Source organism: Hippopotamus amphibius, chromosome 1, assembly GCF_030028045.1.
Source record: "Hippopotamus amphibius kiboko isolate mHipAmp2 chromosome 1, mHipAmp2.hap2, whole genome shotgun sequence".
Taxonomy (NCBI): Eukaryota; Metazoa; Chordata; class Mammalia; order Artiodactyla; family Hippopotamidae; genus Hippopotamus; species Hippopotamus amphibius.
Window position 1 is genome coordinate 210,490,694 of NC_080186.1, and position 27,774 is coordinate 210,518,467.

A 27,774-nucleotide genomic window follows, 5' to 3' on the forward strand; every position below is an offset into this window, starting at 1 on the left:
TTAAGTAAAGCAGGGTCTGGTCCAGCAGGGGATGTTTGTAGGAGAACAATAGCCATCTTGGGTGGCCTGACCACACAACTAGTAACTAGCCTATCTAAGAAGGTAGGAAATAGGGATAGGGAAGAATTGATGAGATGACTCTGGAAGCCTATCTCAAGTGGGAGGGTTTTACCTGAAATTAAAAAAAAAAAAAAAATTCTAGTACAACTCACTGTGGTCTAAGATGCAAAACGGATGGTTTTATGCAGCTAATAAACGGTTGCTGAAGAGAACGCATTACATTCTCTTAATGCTCTGCTGGAATAAGTATATGGATGGAGAAGCCTGCAAAATAAGGAACACAAGCCATGGATGGACCAGCTGATCTGATTTACTGCCCAGGCAACTCCCAGAAATTAGGTGTTTAAGCTGAGGGAACAGGATCAGTATTCAAACTATATTTATATGATTTCATAGCCACACAACACCAGCCTCACCACCTTTATGGAGCTTTAATATAAAAGCTGTAGGATATTTGTTTTTAAGTACAATTCCTTTATGTTCCTTAAAATACACACCATCCTGAACATCCACAAGAAATGGCATAAAAACTCTTTGCACAGTTGAAAGGCAGAGATGTACCTTATTTTTATTGGCAGTTTATGTGGGGCCTACAGTATAACAGCTGTCTCAATAGCCACGAAATTAACGACATAAAATTGCAAAGCCTTGAGCGGCCTGTTCTCTGTGGGGACAAACAGAAAAAATGAAAAGAGGCGCCTTGCCCAGGTTTTGAAATTACATGAAAAGTGTTGAATTGCCTGTTGGAGAATTCGTTTTTAATCATTTCATTTCGAATATAACTGTCATTTAGTGAGACTTTGTGGGTGTTTGGTTTGTCTTTGGAATAAAATCTTTCCAAGACGCATGTGTTCATTTACCAAAGATTCGAATGGCAAGGGTGAGCCTGGGGGCAGGAACCGGTGAAACACATCAGGGAAAAGCTGGAAAGAAGACTTTTAAGATCTCTTTCCCTCCCTTCTTCTAAGGAAGCCGCCAATACAGCTTAGGTTTTATCTCCAAGACAATAGCGCCGCTCGCCGCCTACAGCGCCGCTCAGATCGCGCTCACTGCCCTACTCGCGCCCTCGCCTCACCTGTCCCCTCTGCCGCACTAGTTCATCAGCCCCACGAGTCGCCTGCTCCACCGGCGTCCCTGCCTCACTGGTCCCCGTGCCTCCCAGCCCACTAGCTCATCTCCCCATAAGTCCCCCTGCCCCACCAATTCCTCTGCTCCATCAGTCCTCTGGCTCTCCAGCCCCTCTGCCCCACCAGCCCCTCTGCCCTTCCAGCGCACCAGCTGAGCGCCTGTTGCGACGCGCCCGCAGCCCAGCCTGCGCCTCCCAAGCCGGCGGGCGAGAGCCGAGAGCGCAGCCGCGATTCCCTGGAGGCCTCTGAGCTCCCCGCAACCACGGTACCCTGCACCCCAGGCTCTCAGGAAAACCGGCCTGCGTCTCGCCTCCTCCCTGGCTAGGGGCCTCTCGGGCTTGTTTGCTTGTCCTCAACCCCGGGCCAGCCCCGCTCCCTCCTCCCGGCGGCTGCAACAGCCTTTTGCTTCCTGCGGTGTGTTTCTTTTTTTCTCCTCCTAGGCTCCATCAAAGGTGGCTCTGTTATTGAAATATGAAGCCATTTCCTCTCCAAAACCCTTGGTTACTCAAGGCGGGAATCAATGGACCTATATACTCTCCCAGAAGTTATAAATAAATGTCTATTTATTCAGGAGGCGTTTTCCCGCGTGTCCCAGCATCTTCCCCAGTGGTTATTTTAGGGGCGCCCACGCGCGTGCGCGCGCGTGTGTGTGTGCGCGCGCGCGCTCTGTACCCATCTGGTTCTAATCCTGGGTATAGATCCATAAACCAACCCCACCCATCCTGTCTGCCCCTCGCATTCTTCACTCTATAAATAAATCCAGGTTCTTTGAGCTCTGTCGTCCAGGGATACAATAGCAGTTGCTTGTTAACGGAGATACAAACAATATCAATACTAAGTCCAGTAAACAAGAAAGCCTATTTCTGCCAATTTGGGTGAAAGGGTACCTCAAGTTTAGGTAGCTTTATCCGCTATTGTCATAATTACCTTTCTACTTAGTTACCCTGGATCTACTTTGGGGAGGGGGAGGCAGAAAAGCGAGGACCTCTCCTACCTTTGGATTTTCCTTTTAAGCAGAGGCTAAAAAACAAAATGAAAATTCACGGTCCTGGCTTGTCTGCCTCACCCCGCTGTCCCATGATCATTTCATAAGCCCCTTGAGGCCATCCCATCTGGACAGACGCAGGAGGTGTGCTGTGGGTGGGGGCTTGTGGTTTTAGCTACCTCTTTGCCTGAAGCCCCGAGAAGCGGGTTACTCGGGGATCTGAGCAGAGGGGAAAGTCATCTAACAGGCTGCTATTTCACAAGGTCTGGGCACTGTGCTGCCCCTCCCTTCCTCCCTGAAGTTTGCATGAAGTGCACGTTAGGCTGTAATTAGGGGATCTGGGAGGAGAACTTTCCTGGTGACGCTGCTTTGCTTTTCTTCTGCTCTTGGTGAGAAAGTGCCTCCTTCTTCCCAGGACCAGGACCTTTGCCATCCAGCGCCACAAAGAGACATTCTGCGCGGCGCGCGCGCGCGCACACACACACACACACACACTCGCACCAGCACACACACTTGCCCAGAGACAAACTTAAGGTGAGGGGAAAGAGCGCTAGCTTCACTTGATCTCCAGGCTCCAACTTCAGCAGGACTTGAGAGCATCTGAACTTCGGGATTTTAGGACAAGGTAAAACTTCCGTAATTTTTTTACTCTTTCGGTCAAACCTTGATGCCTTTAAGAGTTCAGAGAGCAATGCCTATCACGATATATGTATACATTAAAATAACTTTCCTTATTTTCTTAACTTTCTTTTGAGTTTAACATGACATCCCAACATTTTTTTTTTTTTAAGACGCATATTGTCAGATAAAATACTGTACTGCAGTAAACAAGCTCAGTCTAGATTGGGGCAAGAATTAAGTCCGGTATCCCAGCTTTTGCTAGTGCTACTATAAATCTGATAGATGCATGGTTTCCAAGTGGAGGCTTTTCCATCTGTATTTCAACAAGCATTTTTATAACACCTGAAAAAAATGATAGTATATGCTGAAGGAAATGCTGAGGAATGGGAATGTCCATTCCAGATATGAGTTTTCTTTTAGAGACTATGTAAGTTTATGTGAAAAAGAAAGTTACTGTAATCATAAGTAATACCTGTTAGATTGATAATCTTTGAGATTTTACCAATTTTGGTCTCGTCTTCTCAACTTAATTGTGAAATTAAGATCATAGAATTATGATGCTTTTCATATATAGAAGGATGTTGGTGGGTAATTTTAATGCACTGAAAAAAATTTTAAGTCATGGTTGGTAAGATTACTTTTTAAAATTGCTTAAAGGAATTATTTGTATTGAGGCTGTTTACCATCCTAAGCAAATCTGAACTCTTTGGGGTTGAAATGAAGTTGTTTTCTTCCATTGACTATGACTGTTGTGTTCCAAATAAGATGGTTTATTATTGTGAAAATAAGTTATTTTATTTTCATTTATCCTTGGAAAAATACACAAAGTGGCCAGTACATTTGGGAGTTTTTAGGGTGGAAAGTGTTCCTGTACACGTTCCAGCGTGATGTCATAAAATCAAACATACTGGCTGGGTTCTTGGAAGCTAACGGTCTTAAGAAATAAAGCCTGTGAATTAATTTCTGAGTGAAATGTAATATTTATTCGTTACAAATGTAGTTTCTGGTAACCATTTCTACTTGATTATTTCAATGTACTAAATTTGCAGTCTTTATACACACTTCAGTGACTTCAATATTTTAATGGAATCATAAAATGGGAATATTGTTCCACCAAAAATACATCACAGTAGTTCTCTTTGGATAACTTTTAGCGTGATATTTCTTAATCTTTACATCAGTTTTTAACTTCAGTTTCATTTATTTTTATGAATAAAGAAGCTTTTCTTTCATTCAGCAAAATAGAATGTATGCCAAAGGCTAGTTGAGCATTTAAGCTTTAGTCTTTAGACACTTTGGGGCTATCTGTTCTTAATAATTTAATTTTTATTCTAAGAGAATGACTACATGTTTTGGTAACATCTTCAGAAAATTGGCAACAGCTTAAAAATTGGAAAACTAGAAAAAAAGTAATTTAGTTTAAACATAACTTAATGAACAAGAGAAAACCAACAACCTCCAGACCACTGGTCTCCAAAGAGAATGTACCCAGAGGCCAATATTCCAAAGAGGAGCGTTCAGTGGGCCTGGGCTTTCCATGAGAAACAAGCAAGAGGAAAACATCATATGCTTATACAGTGAGCCATTGATTGTCAGCTAGGCCCTGTCTCAGACGAATGACTGTCACTGTAATTTAGAAGAACTGAAGATACTTTCACAGAGAAGAATCAATTCATTATATCCCTAGTGGTTTCACTTCCTTTTCCTTCCTTTGGGAGCCGGTAACACATCCAGGATAAATACATTCGGTGAACGCAGAAAGATGCTTTATGAATAGATGGTCTGCTAAACAGTCCTGCCCTTTAGCATCTTGGATGTGGAATGTTGGTATTTTCTGAGCAGTTGAAGAAGTCTTTGAATCTTCAGGTAGCACAGGACTTCATCTTTGTAAAGATGAACAAGAGGCATATTCAGAAAATAGCTCCCTTTTTCAGAAATGGTTTTCTTTTCATTTCCTTTTGCCCCATGAGTGTTTTATTTTCCAGATTACATTTTTTAAATAATAGTATTCCACCAGTTAAAATTCCAGTGAAATGCAGAGCAAATTTGAAAATAACCTTTACATTATAGTCTTCTGTTACCTCTAGTTAATTTTCCAACATCCTGTATTCATTATTAGTAACCATAGTACTTAGTCTATGGCATTTAAATGTATTTAGTCTGTTATTTAAAGGTAATGATATGTTGTTGGGGAGAAATGGGGAGGAATGGAAACCTGAATATTCTTAAGATTTTAATCAATAGTGTTTAAGGTGGATTAGAGGAAACAGCTGGTTAAACAAATATTAGGTGTAGAGTGGACACGATGCTATAAATTAATAATGCAGCTCTTTATTTACACTATGAATAAGAGGGTCTGTAAAGGTTCTATGTGTGAAGCATGGTCCCTGTGTGCCACCTAGTGGATGAGTCGAAGAAAGCTTCCTCACCAGCCTCAGTAAAAAATTCTGAGATTTCCATTCTGTTGACATTGAACACGAACTGCAGGCCAGACTTTGGGGTAGGTGCTCAGAGTAGAAAATACAGCAACTGACTTTTGTATAATTTAAAAATCAAGGCATCACTTAACAGTTGATTAAATTCCCAGTGGTTGCATTTAAAATCAGTTTACTCTTTACTGGGTAATTTACCATCAACTTTCTGCCGCCATGAGGATATAGTTTAATAACCATAACTCGCTTCTAATACTGGATTTTTTTTTTTGCAGAGATGTCATGACCTAGCTTAAAAAAAGGGTGGGGAGAATTTGCATCTTGAATCACTTTCTCAAATGGAAATAAACTTCTGTAAAGTTTCCTGTTACTGATTTTAAGAGGGTAAATAATGATTAACTTAAAAGGTCAGCACACAGATACTAGCACAGATATGTATATGTATATGCTAAAGAATATACATATTCTTTAGATTTTTTTTCATTAAATGTAAAAGGATAATGAGTAAAAATTGCTTTTGGATATTGAGGTATATTTTACAAAATATTGCTTTCAGACCCTAAAAATCATCATGCAGAACAACTTCATGTATACCTGTTGTTCATATGTAGTTTTTTTTTTAAAGATTTTATTATTTATTTATTTCATTTTTGGCTGTGTTGGGTCTTCAGTGCTGCACATGGGCTTTCTCTAGTTGCGGCGAGCGGGGGCTACTCTTCGTTGTGGTGCACGGGTTTCTCATTGCAGTGGCTTTTCTTGTTGCGAAGCACAGGCTCTAGGCATGGGTTTCAGTAATTGCAGCACGTGGGCTCAGTAGTTGTGGCTCCAGAGCTCTACAGCACAGGCTCAGTTGTTGTGGCACACGGGCTCAGTAGCTCCACGGCATGTGGAATCTTCCTGGACCAGGGCTCGAACCCGTGTCCCCTGCAGTGGCAGGCGGATTCGTAACCACTGCACCACCAGCAAAGCCCCATATGTAGTTTTGAAGCAGGAACACTGCTTCTAAGTTGACATGATAGAAAAAAAATCTTAAGCAAGAACAATTACAAGGAAAGCCACTGTTGGAAAGAAGTATCAGGATATCATAGATTAATCCATCAGAATATTGCATGGAGACTTTTGAAAAACTTTTCTCCAGGAGATATATGAATTGCTACTCCAATTGGCTCTTTGCAAGATATATGACTTAATGGCAACAGTGTTCAGCACATCAGCATTAATCAAGACAAGTTCTGAAATTCAGACTGGAAGGAAAAATGCCTCAGTCAGGAAAAAAAAAAAAAAAGATTAATTTGTTGCTTGCTGAGCTGTGGAGGTGTAATCCACAAATCGAGTTAGGCCTGCTGGTGTGGAATGGAAGTTTCCTGTTTAGGGGACTTTGGTTTTGTGTACAGCAGCGAGACCTACGCTGTGAAAGGAGAGCTGCTCATTAAGTCTTTCTTCATTAATGCCACAAAATTATAGCCTGACTTGATAGGAGGTAATGGCTGGAATCAACATCAACAATCATGTAAAATAAAGCGTATTATCTTAATTCTCATTTCCAATGAGTTATTATCAACCAGAAACATAGAATTCTGGTGTAACAATTTCATCCCATCATCCTTGTGATTTAGCGTGAATCAGAGACTCATTTTAGTGAGAGATTGCCTAAAAGTCAGGCCCTCAAAGTGGAATTTTAGTCATGGATTGGAAACGGTTACAATAAGTTTTAATGGTTTCAGGTGACTTGATTTAGATAAGAACAAACCCTACAAGAGAGAACCAGCCAAGCTTTCTGAAATGGTCTGATGCTACTGGGTTCTTGTCTGTACCACAGGAGCTCTGCATAATGGCTTTTTCCAGCGCTGGAGACCTAGAGGGGGGCTTGCTGGGACTGAAAAGCTCTTAGCTATGTTCAGACAAAACCAGGTTTGTTTACAATAGCAAATGTTGCTGGACTATTTTGAGATTTTATCAGTTGTTTTATAGTTCAGTGGGGGATAGGGGAGTGATATCTGAGATGGTGATATTGCAAAAAAGCCAGGGGGGCTATTTGCAAAACAAAACAAACAGAACAAACTCACAGAGTTTTCTAAATAACCTAGAAAAATTACTGAAGTTCGGGGATAGGTCCTCAGTCTTGTAAGGGCAACAGAAATTTCCCCTTTTGGCCAACTTCACCCAAGGAGAGCACAGTTTACTTGACGGGTTCCTAAATGCCGATGCCTATATTCCAATTCCATTTACTGTATTAAAATCCAAGTAAGTTAATCATATTCAGTTCTTTTTATGGTAAACGTGGATTTTCCTCAACTTCTCACGAAGTTTTATGGATAATGTTTCGCCTTAGTCTCCGCCTATACGATGTGAATTTTCCTCATTTTGGCTCTCTTATTTGGAATCTGGGGATCACCTCAATCGATCATTCATGCGTTCATTTGTTCATTCAACAAACATTTATTGAACATTTGCTATTTGTCAGGCACTGTGGTAGCTCTACGTGCTGTGCCCTTCACTTTATACCATGAACATTGATACTGAAAAATTAACAAGTCCACATTCATGACAATGAGTGGAAACTGCTGTGAGATCCTGAAGCACGTTTTGAGCAACAGAAACAACCAAAATGTTCTCGCCTCATAGTTTCTGTATTAGAATTTTGAGCATGCATCTTTAAAATCATTTTCCCTTGTTTGCCATCTCCTAGCTGAGGGAGTAAGAGCTTTGTTTCTTCGTTGTGTGGGCACAGATGGGCCTGAGAGGGCAGCTCTGACACCCCAAAACCCCAGGAGGGCAAGGGTTCCAATAATCTGTCTATTTGGATGGGCAGGAAAAGCAAAAATTCATTTGCACACAGTTGCTGTCCACCAGTGTGGAACTAAAATTCAGCTTGAGCACAGAATGATTTAGTGCTTACCATGTGCACCAGCCTCCATGCTAGGTGTTACACCGTCATTGGCTCAAGGAGTTCACCAGCCAGTAGAGAAGACAGATGGACTCACCTCATGAATCACTCGTAAAATGTGCCGAGCAGGTGAGGCTGGCCTTCCTAGTCTCCTAGGTCTCTTTCCTGGGCACTTATCCAAACTTCCCACCCTCTACCCCACCTCAAATTGAGACCCCTGCTCTCTGCTCCCCACCTGGAGAATCTGATACTTCTCTGTTTATTGACTTCTTGACTGACTGATTACACCCAAGTGTGAATGAGTTTCACTCATGCATTTACATTTCAAGCCTTTTATCTCTGTAAAGTAAATGTTTTGTTTTCTGTGAAAAGAATTTCAAGCATCCGGGGGCCTTCCCATCCTTACACCACAGTGTATAATTAAGCCGATTTAGTCCTGCATGGTCTTCAATCTCTATTATCCCAATTCCATATGTGAGGCCAGAGAGATTCCCTCAAGGCCTGTTTGTAGAAATGAGCAGGACCTGGGGTCCCTTAACCCATGGCCTGATGGACCTGTCTTTCCACCCTCCCCCCAGTGCTTTGCCCAGATACAATCTCCCTCCCCCACCCCAAGGGGCATCCCAGCCCATCCCTTTGAACCCTCCTGTTCTCTTTGCCTGGGTCCTCTCAGCCTTTCATTACCATGCTTGTGTGGCTGCCCCTGGACAGGTAGAACACCTATAGCTTCTTATGTTCTATTGTTTGAGCCCTATGTCACCCCAAATAGACAGACAGAACAGTCTAGAACTCCTATAAGTCAAGGTACCAAAAGAGGAAGACAGGGATATGCATAGGGCAAGCACAGGAATTAGCTATTGTGCTGAAAATATGGGTCAAAGCCAACATCTTTTTAAAATGTGTGCTCAGGTACTTACCAGTTGGTTTCAGAGAAATTACAACATCAATGTTGATTATAGATTCTGGAAAACTAACTGGAGATAAAAAAGTGAAAATTTGTCTTGGTTTTTTTAAAAGTAACACTGATCAGATTCATTTGTTTAAATTTTTCCTATTTTATATTCGATATAGGGCATAAGGATAGTTCTGTGCTATTAGTTATTTCAGATTTATTTATGTTTTCTTTGATTACACTCCTTTAATTATGCCAGCATTGCTGCTTCTAGAAGATACTGGTCTGGTCTTATAATATAAAGATGTGTTCATCACTTTTCAAATTGCTAAGACTAATGACCCAGACTAAGAGACTTGGTTTCCTTCCCCTACTTCCCTGCAGCCTAGAGGAAAGTGATCTTTGACCTGCATCAGTCACCTAGCTGCGGGATATGAATGCATAACGTTCAATAAGTGCCCTATAAATGCTTCCTGTTGTTTCCATCCTTGCCTAGTACTGTGCTGAACAGGAAGCTGGAGGGGTCTCCCTGCCTTCTCTTCCAAATGCCTATATTTCAGATATCTGAACACCTCCCAACCCCAGGCCATTCAATGATTCTACCTTTGTTTCCTTATCAGTCTTCTTCTCATCTTTCAATGTCATTAAAATCATAAACTCTTCTCAGATTTAAAAGTAATTATTGGTATATAAATTAATAATGTAAATAAAATTAATTGATAATTTTAATAAATCTCTAAAGTTAAGGAAATTGGGACTGAAGGAAGGAAATGAGTTTAGAAAAGACATGGAACAGTAAAGGCACCACCTAATAAGGATACATTGATTGGATGTGGGAGAGAAGTTGAGGATCCTGTGAATGTTTCAAGGGCAGAGGATAACATGAAGAGGGTTGCAATTGACTAAGACTGGGAATAAAAGAAGAAAAGTTTCTGGGAGAAAATGGTGAGTCCAATATGGGAAGTACCCATGAGACAGCCAAGAACTTATGTGAGTTAAATATACTTACTTAGGCACAGGGGAGAAGTCATGGCTGGAATAGATATTTGGGAGTCTTTAGTATTAAAATGGTAGTTGAAAATCATACAGAAGAGAAAGGAGATCATTCCAGAGGAGAACAAAAGGAGAAACAGTTGAGCAAGAACTAAAACTCAGGGAAAAAATGGATAAAAATGTTTGCCATTATTTATACATGATTTTAACTTTCATTTTTATCAACAACAAAGGTCTACTGAGATGAATACCATCACTGTTTCATTAATTCTTACAACTCAGTCCTAGTCCTCTGCACATAAAAGGTGCCAGACATGTTTGCTGAATTAAACAAGATTAAAATGGCATTTCCGAGTCTTCATGCTCTAATGACAGATTTTCATAATGATAACCCTGAATGTGGGTAAGATCCCAAAATGTCTGAATTGCAGTTATTTGTTCAATTTTGTCCAAAACTGAGCTAGCTTTAAATATATGTTGTTGCATTTTGTTTGAAAATCAGTAATCAATGTGTGGTGTAGATGGTAATTCACCAGAGTACTTGATTAACCTTAGCCCATGTTGTTTAGCTTAACATATAAATGAGTTCACCACAGAATGCAACCTAGTTCAAATCCATTTATAATTCTTTTCCTGGTTCTTTGGTCCTGAAGACCTCTAAATCTTAGGTCAGATTTGTAGCCTAAAATCCTGGATTTCTCTGCAACTTGATTCCCACCCAACTCTCCCTCCAAGTTCTTCTCCCTCCCATTGCCCCCTGCCTGGGTTGCCATGTAAAATGTATTTAAGAATTGAGTGATTTTTAGTTTAAATATGTCCCAAATATTGCATGGTACATACTTATACTAAAGAGATTATTTGCTATTTATAGTTCAAATTTAACTGGGCATCCTGTATTCTCCATTGGCTAAATCAGATAACCCTACCCACCCCCACGCCCCACCCCTTTTGTGTTGTTATAGCTAGAATATGGCAAACAAGAACTTCTTCATGAGATTTCTGAACACTCTCCTTCTAAAGGCCAACAAATTAAGTTACTGAGTGTATATTCACTTGTGAGATAAATGCATTAAAAAGATACTGTAAATAAAATTATCTAACTACAATATACCAATCAAGATGTAAATATATAAAACATTTATAACTACTGTTTGATATACCCTATATACTAATAGCTATCTTAAGGATGCCATAAATGTATATCAATGATCATGCGTTTTAGTCTATTTAAAATATTGTAAAGTAACGCATATGCTTCAAAATAAAACTTTTTAATTTTTACATCTTCAAATTGGCATCACTGATAAAATAAATAATTGCTTTTAAATGAAAGAGCATACATTTAGAAAAATTTATATAATGTACAATGGCTATAAACTCTTAAATATTCCAACTGCAGAATATCTGAAAAGGATCTTTTCCCCTGTTAATTACATGTCATATTGTAGCTGTGCTGCCACCTTGTGATGTTTTGAGGTATAACCCAATTTAACTCAGTCCATCAATATGTTATACCAGATTGACAATTTGGTCAGTGTTAAAATTATTCCTCACATGATTAATATTTTTCATTTTACTCAGAAATGCCACATATTTTAACACCAAGAAAGGGCCCTCAAGTATTTAATGCAAATATTTTCTAGGAGTTTAATGTGTTATCTGCAAATTAGTAAATCACTCGAGATAATCACAGTATTATAAGTCATTTAATACTGTATTAATTTATGTTTTATGGGTGAGTATAGGTTGTATCTGCCTATATGTTTGGTCTTCTTAACCTTTTAACCTGAATTCCCTATAAACGCCTTGAACTCAACATGTCCAAAATTAATCTCATTATTTCCCTTCTACCAAGCCTGGTCCATGTCAGCTCTATACAGATATCAAGACATTTAATTTATTATCCAAAGCAGCACACTTTTAAAAGTGAAATGAAATGGGGTCCCTTACTAATTACTCCAGCAAAACAGGTATAAACTGAGACTATCTCAAGCAAACTGGTCTTCTTATATATAAGTTAAAAATCACCATAATCCCAGTCACCCAAACTAGAAAATCTGGAGTCAGACTACTGTTTCATCGAACTGACCTGAAACCTCCATCTCAGACTTCCTGCGTTCCTTCTACCTACTTGCTCCCTTTCATCTTCACTTTCTTCTCCACTGTCCATCGCACTTAACTTTCTCATTAGCCTTGTCCTGTTTTCTGCAGAGGGATCCAGCAGCCCCAAATCCTTTTTCAGAATATATCTAACAGTCCACTTGCTCCAAAGCGGCTCCAAACTGCTGGGAAAACTCGTATCACCCCGCAGGATGGGGCCACTGCACAACTTCATGGTATCTGACGTCTGCTGGATCTTTGATGCCATGTGACCGCCCTACCATATTGCTTGAAAGTTTATGCTTCTCAAACTCCCTGCAGCAGATATCCAAGCCTGCCTAATTTGTACTGAAATGAGAAACCATCTGTAAAGAACCCTCAAAGAACTGTCTCATTCTCCTGCCACCAAAAGTAGTCCCTGACCAACAGCACCCTTTGTTCCCTTCTGTTAGAAAAAAACAGAAAAGGATCTTTCTCCTTTGCCACTAAGCATCTCAGGCAGACACTGCTTCCTGAGCTTGAGGTCCTGAATCCTCCCGCCTTTTCAAAGATATTCGCTATTAATTAGGCTTTTTCTCTCTTGTATTCTTCAGCCTCTCCCATTCTGGTTGTTTCTTCCTACTGACATTTGATCATGATCAAATCTTTTTGTCCTAAAATTAGAAAACATCCCCTAATCTCATATACATCCTGTCTACCCATCTTTCTCTTTCCCCTGAGAGCCAGACTTCACAAACTCCCTGGGCTCACTCTCCACCCCTTCACCCATCCACCCCTCAGCCCACCGCAATGGACTTTCTCCCTCCACGCCAATGAAATGCTCCTATGTTTTCTAATGGCATTTCATGCTGGTGACCATGTTCCCGTCACAACGATCTCTACCCTTGCCTTCTGTGACAGCCCACTCCTGCAGTTGCCACAGACTTCTTCGCTGACTCCATCTCAGTCTATGTCAGGCTTCTGAGAGCCCTCCTGCCCCCTGGCAAATCTGTACTCGGACACCTTCCATCCAGGATGCCTCACCCTCACCCTCCACTTCCTCCCTGTGCTCTTACATCTACTCCTCTGCATTACACCGCTCTCACCTGTGCGCAGATGGCTCCTAGAGCTTTATATCCGGCCCAGAATTTTCCTCTAAGTGTCCCGACTGCAAACATCTCACAACTAGGAAGTCACTCTAACACCTCAAACTGCACAGGTCCCAAATCAACTCCTTTTCTTTCTCCTGAATTTGAACTTCCCCTAATTTTATCTAGTTTAGTAAATAGCACTATTTTCTCTTCACTCAGATTCCAAAAACAGAAACACGGGAATCATCATGTAGACTCTAGCCCATAAATAGTTCTTGGATACGCACACCCTTTTTTATCTCCATTAGTATAAACCTTACCCCTAATTTCTATCCTCTCTTCTTAAATTCCTGTAAAATTTAACCACTGGTCTCTGTGTCTCCAGTCTTACTGCTTTCTAATGCATTCTCCCACACTGAAGCCAGAGTAATCTTTCTAAAGTGTAAATGGAAAAGACTTGCCTGCTTAAATCCTTTCAATGCCTTTCTATTGCTGTGAAAATTAACTCCAAGTTATTTAATATAATTGGCAAAAACTCAGTGACCAGCTCCAGCTTATCTTTCCAGCCTCATCTTTCATCTAAAATGATCCAACATTCCAGGTGACAGGATCAAATGACCAGAAAAATTAAGAGAGTAGAAACAGACCAATAGCTCTAAATATTAGAATTATCAGGTGCAGATTTTATGTTTAAGAAATTGGGTGCTAAGAATTTTAGCAAAGAACTGGAAACTACAAAAAAATGATTCAAATGGAAACTCTAGAACTGAGAAAATATAATCACCACAACTAAGAACTCAATACATGAGTTTGAGAAAAGTTTAGACACGTTGAGGAGACGCTTAGTAAACTGGAAAATAGTCCTGAAAAAGTAACCAGACTGAAACCTGATAGAAAAAGGATGGAAGATACTGGAGGGGAAAAATAAATAAATAAAAGGTATGTGGTCTATAGACACTGGCGTCCCAGCAGGGGATCAGCAAATGGGGCAGAAACAATCTTTTAGAAATAATAGCTTGTGACTGTCTGTGTCAGGGATTCAAGGAGCACTACAAAGCCCAACAGGATACAAACCAGAAAACAAAAAAGTAAAAAGCTCACCAGCCCGGCATGGTACGGAAAAACTGCTGACAAAAACAAAGAGAGAATATTAAAGCTTCCAGAAACAAAAGACTTCAGATAGACTAACAAGTAGCAAAATTAGCTAGCTGGAAATTTTGCATTTCTTTTCACTTTAGGAAAATGCCCAAAATCAGTGCGTTGGCTTGATCATATTCTGGGTGGATGCTATAGACTTGGCCTACTTTCTCTGAGAGCAAAGTCCTCAAGCCTAGAGGGACAGCACTGGGCCTGGTTCCCCGAAGGAACTGCGCGGAGATAAATCTTAGTGGTGACTCAGTTCCTCTAATTTGTTTTCAGATGTTGTACAGCCCTGTTGCTATCCAAGAAAATTCTGGAAGCAATTTGGGAGGCTCCTATCTATCTTTATCACTATCTAATATTATTTTAGATTACAAAGACAAAATAAATATGATTGAGAAGTTGATGATTTACGCTGGATATATATATTTTTTTTAACAGCAAAGTGATTCAGTTATACATATATATTCTTTTTCATATTCTTTCCTTTGTTGTTTATCACAGGATATTGAATATAGATCCCCATGCTATACAGTAGGACCTTGTTGTTTATCTATACTATATATAATAGTTTGCATCTCTTAATCCCAAACTCCCAATCCTTCCCTCCCCCACACCCCTTCCCCCTTAGCAACCACAAGTCTGTGAGTCTGTTTTGTAGATAAGTTCATTTGTGTCGTATTTTAGATTCCACAAATAAGTGAGATCATATGATATTTGTCTTTCTCTTGCTGACTCACTTCACTTTGTATGATAATCCCTAGGTCCATCCCTTATTTCATTCTTTTTTATGTATGCCAGATATTTTACAATGTTATAACTATTTATTCAAGGCATTAAAAGACAGGTCTTGACAGCCAAAGTATATACAAATTTATCACAAAGATTCTGATAATTAAAAGCTCCAGAGTATTTCTCTTCTCTTCCCAGAGATTCATGGAGTTCCACTGCTCTAATTCTTCGCTCGTGCCCTCCTTTCAGGAGGGAATCCCTTACCACATTATCCCTCCCACCTGAAGTATGACTCCTGCTAGGATCCTTAATATAACACTTCCTCCAGGCAACCTTACACTGTACTGTGAGCTGGAATTCATCACTTTTCTCTCAATTCTTTCTTCATATTTTATTTGTACCACCATTGCTTAGCACACTTTTCTATAAGTTATACTGTATTTAATGGTTGAAATGTCTTTCTTTCTTGTTAGTAGATTGTTTATCCATCTGATGTCCTAAAGAGTTCTGACCTGAGAGGTTAGATTGGGAATCAAAGTTCAAAGGACCTAATCTGTTCCAATATTCCACCCACTCCAGGACTCCCTTGTGTAATATAACTGACAGATGTTTGTTGATCTGCTTCAACACCTGCAGCGGCGGAAAGCCCTAGTATTTCAAAAGGCAATTCATTTCACTTTTAGAGAACTTACTAAAACTTTCTTCCTGACATTGCTCAAAATTGGCTTCCTTAACTTCCATCCATGTGTTCTCGTTTTGCCCTGTGAAGTTATACTGAATAAGTTAAATATCTTCCCCTGTTCATATCTGAGCAATTTAATTCTAAATGCAAAACATTATGTTATGTTCTTTAAAATTTTGTTATTTTGGGCACATCATTCCAAACTCTACAGATCATTTTATTTCTTCTAACTTCTAAGCCATATTGCTATTACTCTTAGTATCAGCTTTATAGCTCTTACAGGTTTTGAGTCTTGAAATTCTAAGACTGAAAGGAAAAGCTTCATTTATAACAACATGACGAAAGCAAACCTCTTGACTGGTAGTGCTCACAGAATTATTGAAATGAATAAGATAATGTCCTTGTCACTGGAAAGGTCTCCTTTTATTAAACAAATGGCCAGTGCACCAAAGAAATGGAAAATAAATGTCAATGCAGAGTTGAAAACCTTTCTTTTGAAAACAGAAAGCATTGATCATCTGCACTCTTTTATTGCAACTTTATTTCATTAAGTATTGTTACTACTTCAAATTAATGTTCAGAGAGCAGAATGAAAACAGTGTTGTACCATCATTGGATATCTATATCCTTAAACTGTTAGGATATCAAAAACTGAAACCTAGCCTGTCAAATAGTTATGATTAGTGCTAATGCATTAATTTCCCAGAGGTAGGCTGTGTAGAGAGTTGCTCTGCTCCTGAGCAATCTTCCTTCATCAAAGGCTCATAGGCACTACACAGAGCAGATGTGTAATTATATCAAAATCTCAACTTCACAGGCAGCCAATACACTGTAAGGCATTTTTGTGTATGCTTGGACAATTTTCAACTGTATGTCAGGGCACATGTGAAGGGAAATGTGTTTGCATCAAAAATTCAACTCTCTACACAGCCTATAGGATTTCTCCTTGAATTAAAACAAAGGCATCCTGGGCCTTAATAATTTACAATTTGAACTGTATAAATGCTCCATCAGGACAACCAGAAAAGTGCTTGTCATTCAGCATGAACAGGCTCTATGTAAGTTGCCCTAATTACAGTCGTCACCATATAAAGTCATCAAAACAGTTTTTTGGACACACTTGATAGAAAATAATCTCCTTCAAGGTTATCTGCCCTTGGTGGTTTACTAACTGGTTAAATAGCCAAGTGAAAAGTGGCAATCAGAGATGAAAACAACCTGCATCTTTATTTATAAAGCCAGGTCTTTACATTTGGGTTCTGTAAAGCCTTTGCTTGTGGGCTGAGATAAAAAGTGTAATAGGGATTGGAAGCTTACTTCAAGTTTACTTTTTACTCTTTCTTTTTTAAATCATTGCTTGATAATTTACACATAACAGTGAATTCGATCTTTCATAGCTAGTATATTACATGGGAATTAAAAATTTGTTTAACATGTTTAAAAATTTTTGAAATAGCATATTCTACACTAAAAATGTTATATTTCCCTTAATCAAGAGAAGCTAATCTTTAAATAGAATTGAGCATTGTGTATAAGGTGCTGCATTAGAAAAGTATTAGGGAAACTTTTTATATCCATGCTGATGAAGTTCAAATTTAAGTTATTTCAGTTATTTTGGAGCTTGCACTATGGAGTTAGGTAGACCTGAGCTTAAATCCCAATTCAGATTTTATTGTGACCACCTACATACTTTGTGCAAATTACTCCTTGAATTTCATTATACATTTTAAAATAGAGTGATTGATAGTATTTGACTCCTAGTGTTTGTAGTTCTGAGAATCTGCTATGATAATACACATAAAGCACCATATAAAGCTATTTATATTATTTTCATTAACTACTACTAAGGGGAAACATAGGTAAATATTTATTTAATAATGGCAGAAGTCATCACTAAGAAAAATACTAATACATTTAGTTACATAAATGTTCACAATTTCTATACACAGAAAACACTATAAATCAAAATAGAGGGAAAATGTCTTCAGCATACACCAAAGGAGCAGTATCCTTAATATACAAAGAGTTCTTAAAAATCAGTACCATTTTTTCAATAAGAGTGCCAAGATAATTCAATGGAGAAGGTATACTTTAAAAAAAAATGATACTGTCCACTCTCCCCACTACTATTTAACATAGTTTTGGAAGTCCTTGCCATAGCAATCAGAGAAGAGAAAGAAATAAAAGGAATCCAAATTGGAAAAGAAGTAAAATTGTCACTCTTTGCAGATGACATGATGTTATACATAGAAAACCCTAAAGACTCTACCAGAAAACTGCTAGCACTAATCAAAGAATTTACTAAAGTAGCAGGATACAAAATTAATGCACAGAAATCTCTTGCATTCCTATACACTAACAATGAAAAAGCAGAAAGAGAAATTAAGGAAACTCTCCCATTTATCATTGCAACAAAAAGAATAAAATACCTAGGAATAAACCTGCCTAAGGAGGCAAAAGACCTGTATGCAGAAAACTATAAGACACTGATGAAGGAAATCAAAGACGATACAAACAGATGGAGACACATACCATGTTCTTGGATCAGGAGAATCAACATTGTGAAAATGACTGTACTACCCAAAGCAATTTACAGATTCAATGCAATCCCGATCAAATTACCAACAGCATTTTTCACAGAACTAGAACAAGAAATCTTATGATTTGTATGGAAACACAAAAGACCCCGAAGAGCCAAAGCAATCTCGAGAAGGAAAGATGCAGTTGGTGGCATTAGGCTTCCTGACTTCAAACTATACTACAAGACCACAGTGATCAAGACAGTATGGTACTGGCACAAAAACAGAAAGGAAGATCATTGGAACAGAATAGAGAACTCAGAGGTAAGCCCAAGCACATATGGGCACTTTATCTTTGACAAAGGAGGAAGGAATATACAATGGAAAAAAGACAGCCTCTTCAATAAGTGGTGCTGGGAAAATTGGACAGCAACATGTAAAAGAATGAAATTAGAACACTTCCTAACACCATACACAAAAATAAACTCCAAATGGATTAAAGACCTACATGGAAGGCCAGACACTATAAAACTCCTAGAGGAAAACATAGGCAGAACACTCTACGACATACATCAAAGCAAGATCCTCTTTGACCCACCTCCTAGAATCATGGAAATAAAATCAAGAATAAACAAATGGGACCTCATGAAACAAAAGCTTTTGCACAGTGAAAGAAACCATAAACAAGACTAGAAGGCAACCCTCAGAATTTGAAAAAATACTTGCCAACGAAGCAACAGACAAAGGATTAATCTCCAAAATATACAAGCAGCTTATGCAGCTTAATACCAAAAAAGCAAATAACCCAATCCACAAATGGGCGAAAGACCTAAATAGACATTTCTCCAAAGAAGACATGCAGATGGCCAACAAACACATGAAAAGGTGCTCAACGTCACTAACCATCAGAGAAATGCAAGTCAAAGCCACAATGAGGTATCACCTCACACTGATCAGAATGGCCATCATCACAAAATCCAGAAACAATAAACGTTGGAGAGGGTGTGGAGAAAAGGGAACTCTCCTGCACTGTTGGTGAGAATGTAAGTTGCTACAGCCACTATGCAAAACAGTTTGGAGGTTCCTTAAAAAACTACAAATAGAACTACCATATGATCCAGTAATCCCACTACTGGGCATATACCCAGAGAAAACCATAATCCAAAAAGAAACATGTACCGCAATGTTTATTGCAGCACTATTTACAATAGCCAGGACATGGAAGCAACCTAAATGCCCATCCACAGATGAATGGGTAAAGAAGATGTGGCATATATATACAATGGAATATTACTGAGCTATAAAAAGGAATGAGATGGAGCTATATGTAATGAGGTGGATGGTATTGATGAACCCAGTGACGACAGGAATAAGGATGCAGATGCAGAGAATGGACTGGAGGACATGGGGCTGGGGGCGGGGGGTGAAGGGGAAGCTGGGACAAATTGAGAGAGTAGCATAGACACATATACACTACCAACTGTAAAACAGATAGCTAGTGGGAAGTTGCTGTATAACAAAGGGAGATCAACCCAATGATGGGTGATGCCTTAGAGGGTCAGGACAGGGAGGGTGGGAGGGAGTCACGGGAGGGAGGGTATATGGGGATATATGTATAAGTACAGCTGATTCACTTTGGTGTACCTCAAAATCTGGTATAAGAGTGTAAAGCAATATTATTCCAATAAAGAGCTTAAAAAAAAGAATAAAAATATAGTTCAATCTCAAAAAAAAAAAATGATACTGGGGGACTTCCCTGGTGGTCCAGTGGTAAAGAGTCCACCGTCCAATGTGGAGGACGTGGGTTTGAACTAAGATCCCACATGCTGCAAGGCAACTAAGCCCTAGTGCTACAACTACGAGCTCACATGCCTCAACTAGAGAGCCTGCGTGCTGCAAACCACAGAGCCCATGCACCCCGGAGCCCCCACACCACAATTAAAGAAAAACCCACATGCCGCAACTTCAGAGAAACCCTTGTGAAACAACGAAGAGCCAGCGAGTTGCAAGGAAAGATCATGCATGCCTCAAGGAAGATCCTGCTTGCAGCAGCTAAGCCCTGATGCAGCAAAAATAAAGAAATAAAATAAATTTTATTTATTTATTTTTTGTTTATTGGCTGCATTGGGTCTTCGTTGCTGCGTGCAGGCTTTCTCTAGTTGCGGTGAGCAGGGACTACTCTTTGTTGCGGTGCTCTGCCTTCTCATTGTGGTGGCTTCTCTTCCTGTGGAGCACGAGGTCTAGGCACATGGGCTTCAGTAGTTGCGACACACAGGCTCAATAGTTGTGGCTCATGGACTCTAGAGTGCAGGCTCAGCAGTTGTGGCGCACAGGCTTAGTTGCTCTGCGGCATGTGGGATCTTACCAGACCAGGGATTGAACCCATGTCCCCTGCATTGGCAGGCAGATTGTTAACCACTGTGCCACCAGGGAAGCCCAAGAAAATAAATATAAAAAAAAAAATGATGCTGGGACAACTAGGTAGCCACATACAGAAGAATTAAGTTGGACGTCTACATCATATCACACACAAAAATTAATTCAATATGGAGCAAAGTGAAAGCTAAAATTATAAAACTCTTAGAAGAAAACATAGGAATTAATATTTATGATCTTAGATTAGGCAATGTTTTCTTAGACATCACACCAAAGGCACAAGCAACCAATAAAAAAAATAGATAACTTGGATTTCATCAAAATTAAAACTTTGTGCTTCAAAGGACAATATCAAGAAAATGTACAGACAACAGAGATTGGGAGAAATATTTGTACATCATACATCCAGTAAGGATCTGGTATCTAGAGTATACAAATAATTCTTACAATTAAAAACAGCAATTTAAAAATGAGCAAAGGAGGGACCTCCCTGGTGGCACAGTGGTTAAGAATCCACCTGCCACTTTAGGGGACATAGCTTTGATCCCTGGTCTGGGAAAATCCCACATGCTGCGGAACAACTAAGCCCGTGTGCCACAACTACTGAGGCTGCGCTCCATAGCCCACTAGCCACAACTACTGAAGCCTGAGCACCTAGAGCCTGTGCTCCACAACAAGAGAAGCCACCACACTGAGAAGGCCACACACCACAACAAAGAGTAGCCGCCGCTCATTGCAACTAGAGAAAAGCCTGCGCACAGCAACGAAGACCCAACACAGCCAGTAAATAAATAAATAGATAAATGAATGAATGAATGAATGAATGAAAATGGGCAAAGGATTTGAACAGACTTTTTTCCCCCAGGAATATATGTAAATGACCTTAGGCACATGAAAGGATGCTCAACATCATTAGGGAAAGACAAAAAACAAAGTGAGATACACTTCCCTCCCACTTAGAATAGATATAATTAAAAAGACAGACAATAACAGGTGCTAGTGAGGACATGGAGAAGTTGGAACCCTCATGTGTCACTGGTAGAAATATAAAATGGTAAAATGCAATTCCATTGCTAGGTGTATAATATGTTCATATAAAAACTTGTACATGGATGTTTATAGCAGCATTATTCACTAGAGCCAAAAAGTGAACAAATAACCCAAATATCAATCAACTTCTGAATAAACAAAATGTGGCATATGTATACAATGGATTATTATTCAGCCATAAAAAGAATGAAGTACATGCTACGTATGGGTGAAACTTGAGATTATACTCAGTGAAAGCAGCCAGTCATTAAAGGACCACATACTGTATGATTCCATTTACATGAAATGTCTGGAATAGATAAATCCATATATATAGAAAGATTAGTACTTTCCAGGGAATGGGGCGAGATGGGGATGGGGAGTGACTACTCATGAGTTCAGGGTTTTTTAGGGGTGATGAAATGTTCCAGAATTAGATAGTGGTAATGGCTGCACAACTTTGTGGATGTACATCTTGAATTTAGTAATCTCACATTGTAGAATCTAGCTGAAGAAAATAATTATTTACCTAAAGCTATGTAATAATGTTTACTAGTAAAACAATACAAATATACTTAAATATCCAAAAATAGGTAATTATTTAATATTTTAATATAATATTTAAATATTTTTGACATACACATACAACAGTGTAACATGCAGGTGTTAAAAGTGATGTAAAAAAGGATTTAATGAAATTAAAAGATGCCCATCATATACTCAACTCAAAAGAATCACTTTTTAAAAAAGATCATATAATTTGATTCCATTTCAGCAAAAATAAAAAGCATTTATATTTGGCTAAAATGTTTGGATAGGTGTATAATAAAATGCAAACAAAATTAATCTCAGTTGGAATTATGGATGATTGTATTTATTTTTACATTTACGGTACAATCAACATGCATAAATGGGACATGTTCAAAGTGCACAAATGATGTTTTACATGTGTAGATGCCTATAAAACCATCACTACAACTAAGATAATAAAAATGTTCATCACCCAGAAAGTTTTCAGCTATCCCTTTGTAATCCTTCCCCCATCCCTCTTCCTCCTGCACAAACACTGGTCTACTTTCTGTCACTGAAAATTAGTTTGCATTTTCTAGAATTTCATATAAAGAAAATCATTACTATGTACTCAAAAAAATCTGGCTCCATTTACGCATCATTAGTGTCAGCTTCATTCATGTTGTTGTGTATAGCAATAGTTCAGTCCTTTTTATTCTAAATCGTATTTCAGTCTGGATACCACAGTTTGTTTATCCATTCATCTGTTGATGGCCATTTAGGGTGTTTCCATTTTTAGACTACTACAAATAAACCAGGTATGAATATTAACACATAAGTCTTTGTATAGACATATGCTTTCATTTCTCTGGAGTAAACACCTAGGAGTGGAATGGCTGGTATATGGTAGGTAATGCTTAATGGTTAATAAAAAAAAATTAACCATTTTTGTTTAATAAACAGCCAGTTTCCAAAGTGATCATGCCATTTTACATTCTCTCCAGTAGTGTGTGGCTGAGAGTTCCAGTTGCTCCACATCCTCTCCAACACCTGGTACAGTTAGCCCTATCAATTGTTTATCTTTTATCAGATTAGCCTGGATAGAGGTTTTATCAATTGTATTGCTCTTTTCACAGAACCATCTTTTGTTTTCATTGATTTTATTGTTTGTTTTCTACTTCATTGATTTCTGTGCTTTTATTATTCTTTCTTCTGCTTATATCAGGTTTCATATGCTCTTTCTAGTTTCTTAAGGTGGAATCTGAAGTCGCTGACTTGGGACTTTTCTTCTTTTCTACCGTAGGTGTGTAAAGCTATAAATTTTTCACTACATGATCCTTCAGCTGCATCTCAGAAATTTTGATATGTTGAGTTTTCACTTCCATTCAGTTGAAAATAATTTTTAATGTTCCTTTTGATTTTTCTTTATGACCTTTGAGTTATTTAGAGGTTTGTGGTTTAGTTTCTAAATATATGGATATATTCCACAAATGTTTTTGTTATTGATTTGCAACTTAATTCTACCGCTACCCAACATTTTTCTCATTCTAGGTCCCAATGTGTTCCTCAAATATTTTTCACAAAGCCTTTTAGTTCCCATATACAGATGTTTCTCTCATGACCAAACAGCTAATGAGAATTCCATGGCCTAAATGCTCCACTTTGAATTATATCTTACACTTTCTCCAAATTCAGAAACACATCACACTACTAAAAACCTGTTTCTACATCTGTGACTTTGGCTTTTATGATCTCCTTGGGTGGCTCATTTTTTTTTCCTGGCATTACTAAACCTCAAATTATAAAACAATCTCTGAAAAAGGTATCAGAAATTCTTAACTATTTTCTTGCTTTGGGTGTTTTAGGGGCAAAAAGAAAAAACCAAGTTATTTTCAAATTTTAAGACTGTCCTTTGCATTATATCCAGTCCAAATAGATATGACAGAGTACTTGCGCCAGGAATGTGTCCCATGCAGTCTTTCTTTTCAAGTAAGCTGAAGATTGCTTCCTCAATTAGTTGAAACTTCTGGGTGGTCTTCTCAAAAATAGTTCTTTGAAGAAAGCAGTGAACTACTAATACTGAAAATGTAAAATAACTTTAGTCCTTTAACTTTGAAGCTAAGAAATAATGAAGAGAAATTCCATGTTTCTTGTTGATTCATATAGAATTCTCTGTCTGACTTTTAAGAGGGAAAAAATCAATATAAATCCAATGGGAGAAAAATTTTTTTAAAAAATGTGTATATTCGGGCTTAGAATTAGCCAGGTTTAATTGTGTGTGTGTGTGTGTGTGTGTGTGTGTGTGTAAACTACTTCTTTTGCTTATTTTTATATGTAAATAGATAGTCTATATTAAAATCAGTATATAATAAATTTAAAATATCTGGGGACATGTAGTAAATAAAGAACTCTGCAATTCTGAGAAAATTGGCTATTACTTAGCCTCAGTCTGCACATTTGATTCCACTTTGGGGTCTGAAATCACCCCTATGTTTTCTCAGTATTATTCCCCCATTACAGCTTGCCCTAGGCAAAATACTAAAGTAGCAGAAGTTGCTTTTATGGGCACTCCATTCTCTTCCAGAGACTCCTTTTTCCTTTTCTTGGCTGGTCGGTGGAAAAAAATTCCATTTCAGTTGTGAGGCCTTTTATTTCCCTGAAAAATATCCATTTAGGCAGCTATTCCCTCCAGGGAAACATAGGACAGGTTGACAATATTAGTCATCTTCCCTACTCAAATGCCTGTAACTCTGATTTTCAGTACTACACTGGCTGTGTCAATCTAACAGTTCAACAGTAAAGACAGTTACCACTTACCACTCCTAGTGCTCAGTTTTGGTCTTGGCTAAATCCAGCAACCCCAAACCTTCTCCACCCACCCACCCATCCCAAATAGGAAGTACAGTCAAATGAATTCTGTCATGAAAAAAGAAAATCTTCTACAAACAGGGACCTAATAATTGGGGTGGTTGGCTAGTGGACTGAGCAAATTTAAATAAGGTCAACCACGTGCCTATTGTAGACTTTACAAATCCTTCAAGCAAGCTTATTCTAAATGGCATTTTTGGCTGTGCAAATACAACATCTGTACTAAGAACTGTACTTAAGCCTGAATACAGAACACTGAATTTAAGTTCCCCATGGTGCTGCTGACCTTCATCAGCGACTGGCCAAATGGACTTTTGTTCACAAATGAATATTGTCATGGCCTTCAGCTTAGCTTCCTTGGCTCATGGATTTATTAGCAGAATTATTAGTAGCTATTTCTCACTGTCCATAAGCAGAAGGTTTCCTGCTTCTGTCCACCATTGCCCCGAATGCATCATTTTCTAGGGCTGTTTTCTCCCCAATCTATATTAATGTCTCCCACTTAAATAAGCTTTCCTAAAATACCCATTATCACACACACACAAAAAGACTCAGAACTGCATTTGGCAAATACCATCCCAGGAAATTATGCAAAATCGTGGATGCCAACAAAAGAGGTCAACAACCATTTGCTTTTCATGTGTGTTTAATTACTGGAGGAAATTGATGTGCCAATTATGCCAGTATTTTGAAGCTGCTTCATTTTGCAATTGAGAGTGAGAACTTCTTAAAGTGGGACTGTGCCAGTGAGCTCACGCCAGATCCATGGTGGGCACTGAAAAGTTTGTGAAGAGAACCAAATAAAGGAACTACGCTGCCGCATAGAGATAAATGGAGCTTGTGCCCCAGAAGAGGCAGCCAAGGTGGGTGGCGCAATTCGGCGGGCTTTGGGATGACTTCTTGGACAAAATTTTCTCTCATTGCCTAATATGTTCACTATGAAAGATAAACCTTTGAATCAAAAGCATTAATAGAGAAGCAAGAGTTATCAGAAGACTCAAGACAAAGGAAAGGTTTGCTTCTAGGGAAGAGAGGGTCAGGAGAGCACGTCTGAGGAGGGAACCTGGAGTATAGATCCATGCGTAGCTAAAATGCCCCAGACACTAGCATGTTCTAAAAAGAGAAAGAAGAAAATGGAAACAAAGGAAAACACAGAGGGATGTGGGAGCAAATGTACCTTGTCCTATTTGGCCTATTTTGTGACTTAGAAATTCTTGTCTAGCTAATAATTGTACTTTAAGAAAACCAAAGGGATAAAAATATTCTTTTGATGTTTCAGTTGAAGAGCAGTAACTAGGAATGTTCTATATAAATGCATTTCCAGAATATAGTCTAACACCAAAGAGCACAAATTAAAAGTTTATGGACTCTCCTGGTGGCACGGTCATTAAGAATCCACCTGCCAATGCTGGGGACACAGGTTCGATCCCTGGTCCGGGAAGATCCCACATGCCGCAGAGCAACTAAGCCCATGAGCCACAACTACTGAAGCCCACATGCCTAGATCCTATGCTCCACCACAAGAGAAGCCACTGCAATGAGAAGCCCGTGCACCACAACTAAGAGTAGCCCTGCTCGCCACAACTAGAGAAAGCCTGTGCACAACAGCAAAGACCCAATGCAGCCTAAAGATAAACATTAAAAAAAAAAAGTTTATCAATCCTCCAGATGTTTGCTCTTTTTTCTCTTTCCATTATGTAGATTAAAGAATAGGGTGTTCCAAAATATTAAAAGTGACAGGAACAAATTGCAAGATAGTCATGATGGCATTCATCCAGCCTACATGCTGAAGATTCAAGGACTGATACTACAATGTGGGCATTGCTCTGATCAAGGCAGTTGCATCATACTTGGGGAAGTTGAGTGTCTAATCACATTGGTAGGACACCAAATGCAATGCAATGGGATTTAAAGAGGCCTTTCCTGGTTTGGATTCCATTATGGTGAACACACTGCATTTTATATACTTGCCTCTAAAATATTACTGAATAAATGTTTTTCAAATGATTCCAGTAAGTAGCTATTTATTCTGCCTTTGCATATGACTAAATAGAAATGTATGCTTTTGCTGAAAGGGTTATTTTGCAAAGACCTTCCTAAACTGTCACTAAAAATGCAAATGGTAGTCAAGCGGTTCCTGAGGGCCACGCTCTTCTTCTCAATGGGAGAAACAGCAGATGCATCCTTAGGCCATTCACTACATACTAAGAAAATATTTGCCAATTGTGCAGTTCTTAAAAATTGATTTTGCCTAAACCAGATCATTGAAGTTAATGATTCAATGAGATTGTTGTCTTTTCCTCTTTTCCCATGGGTTTGTTTGTTTTTTGATAAGGTGCCCTTTTTTTTTTTTTTCTTTTTATTTATTTTTTATTTTTTATTTTTTATTTTTTTGGGGGTACACCAGGTTCAATCATCTGTTTTTACACACATATCCCCGTATGTCCTAAGGTGCCCTTTTTCATACCAGTTTTATTGTATACATTTTATTATTTTAAGTACATTTCCTCTTTTGGAAGAGGAAATCTTGATATTAATCTTAAATCTTCTTCCGAAATACCTGTCCCCTTAACTACCTTAACTGTCAAACAGCCAACTTAACCTATTAGCTTGTTTTGTTTTTGTTTGTTTGTTTTTTTGGTATTTTTTTTAAGCGATGGCATTTTGACAGAATGAAAGTCTTCCCTTGAAACTCAGGAATGAATGAAAAAACAACACACCCTTCCAGATGTGAAGAAAATAAACATTAGC

At 38.7% G+C, this 27,774-nt stretch overlaps 1 protein-coding gene across 1 annotated transcript in view; it reads left to right on the forward strand.

The window, feature by feature from the left end:
- Positions 1–2,715: 2,715 nt before the first annotated feature.
- HAPLN1 (hyaluronan and proteoglycan link protein 1) overlaps positions 2,716–27,774 on the forward strand; it is a 71,526-nt gene continuing 46,467 nt past the window's right edge. Inside the window, exon 1 of the mRNA XM_057697715.1 lies at positions 2,716–2,797. The gene's annotated coding sequence lies outside the window, so the exon portion shown is untranslated. The remainder of the gene's footprint in view (positions 2,798–27,774) is intronic.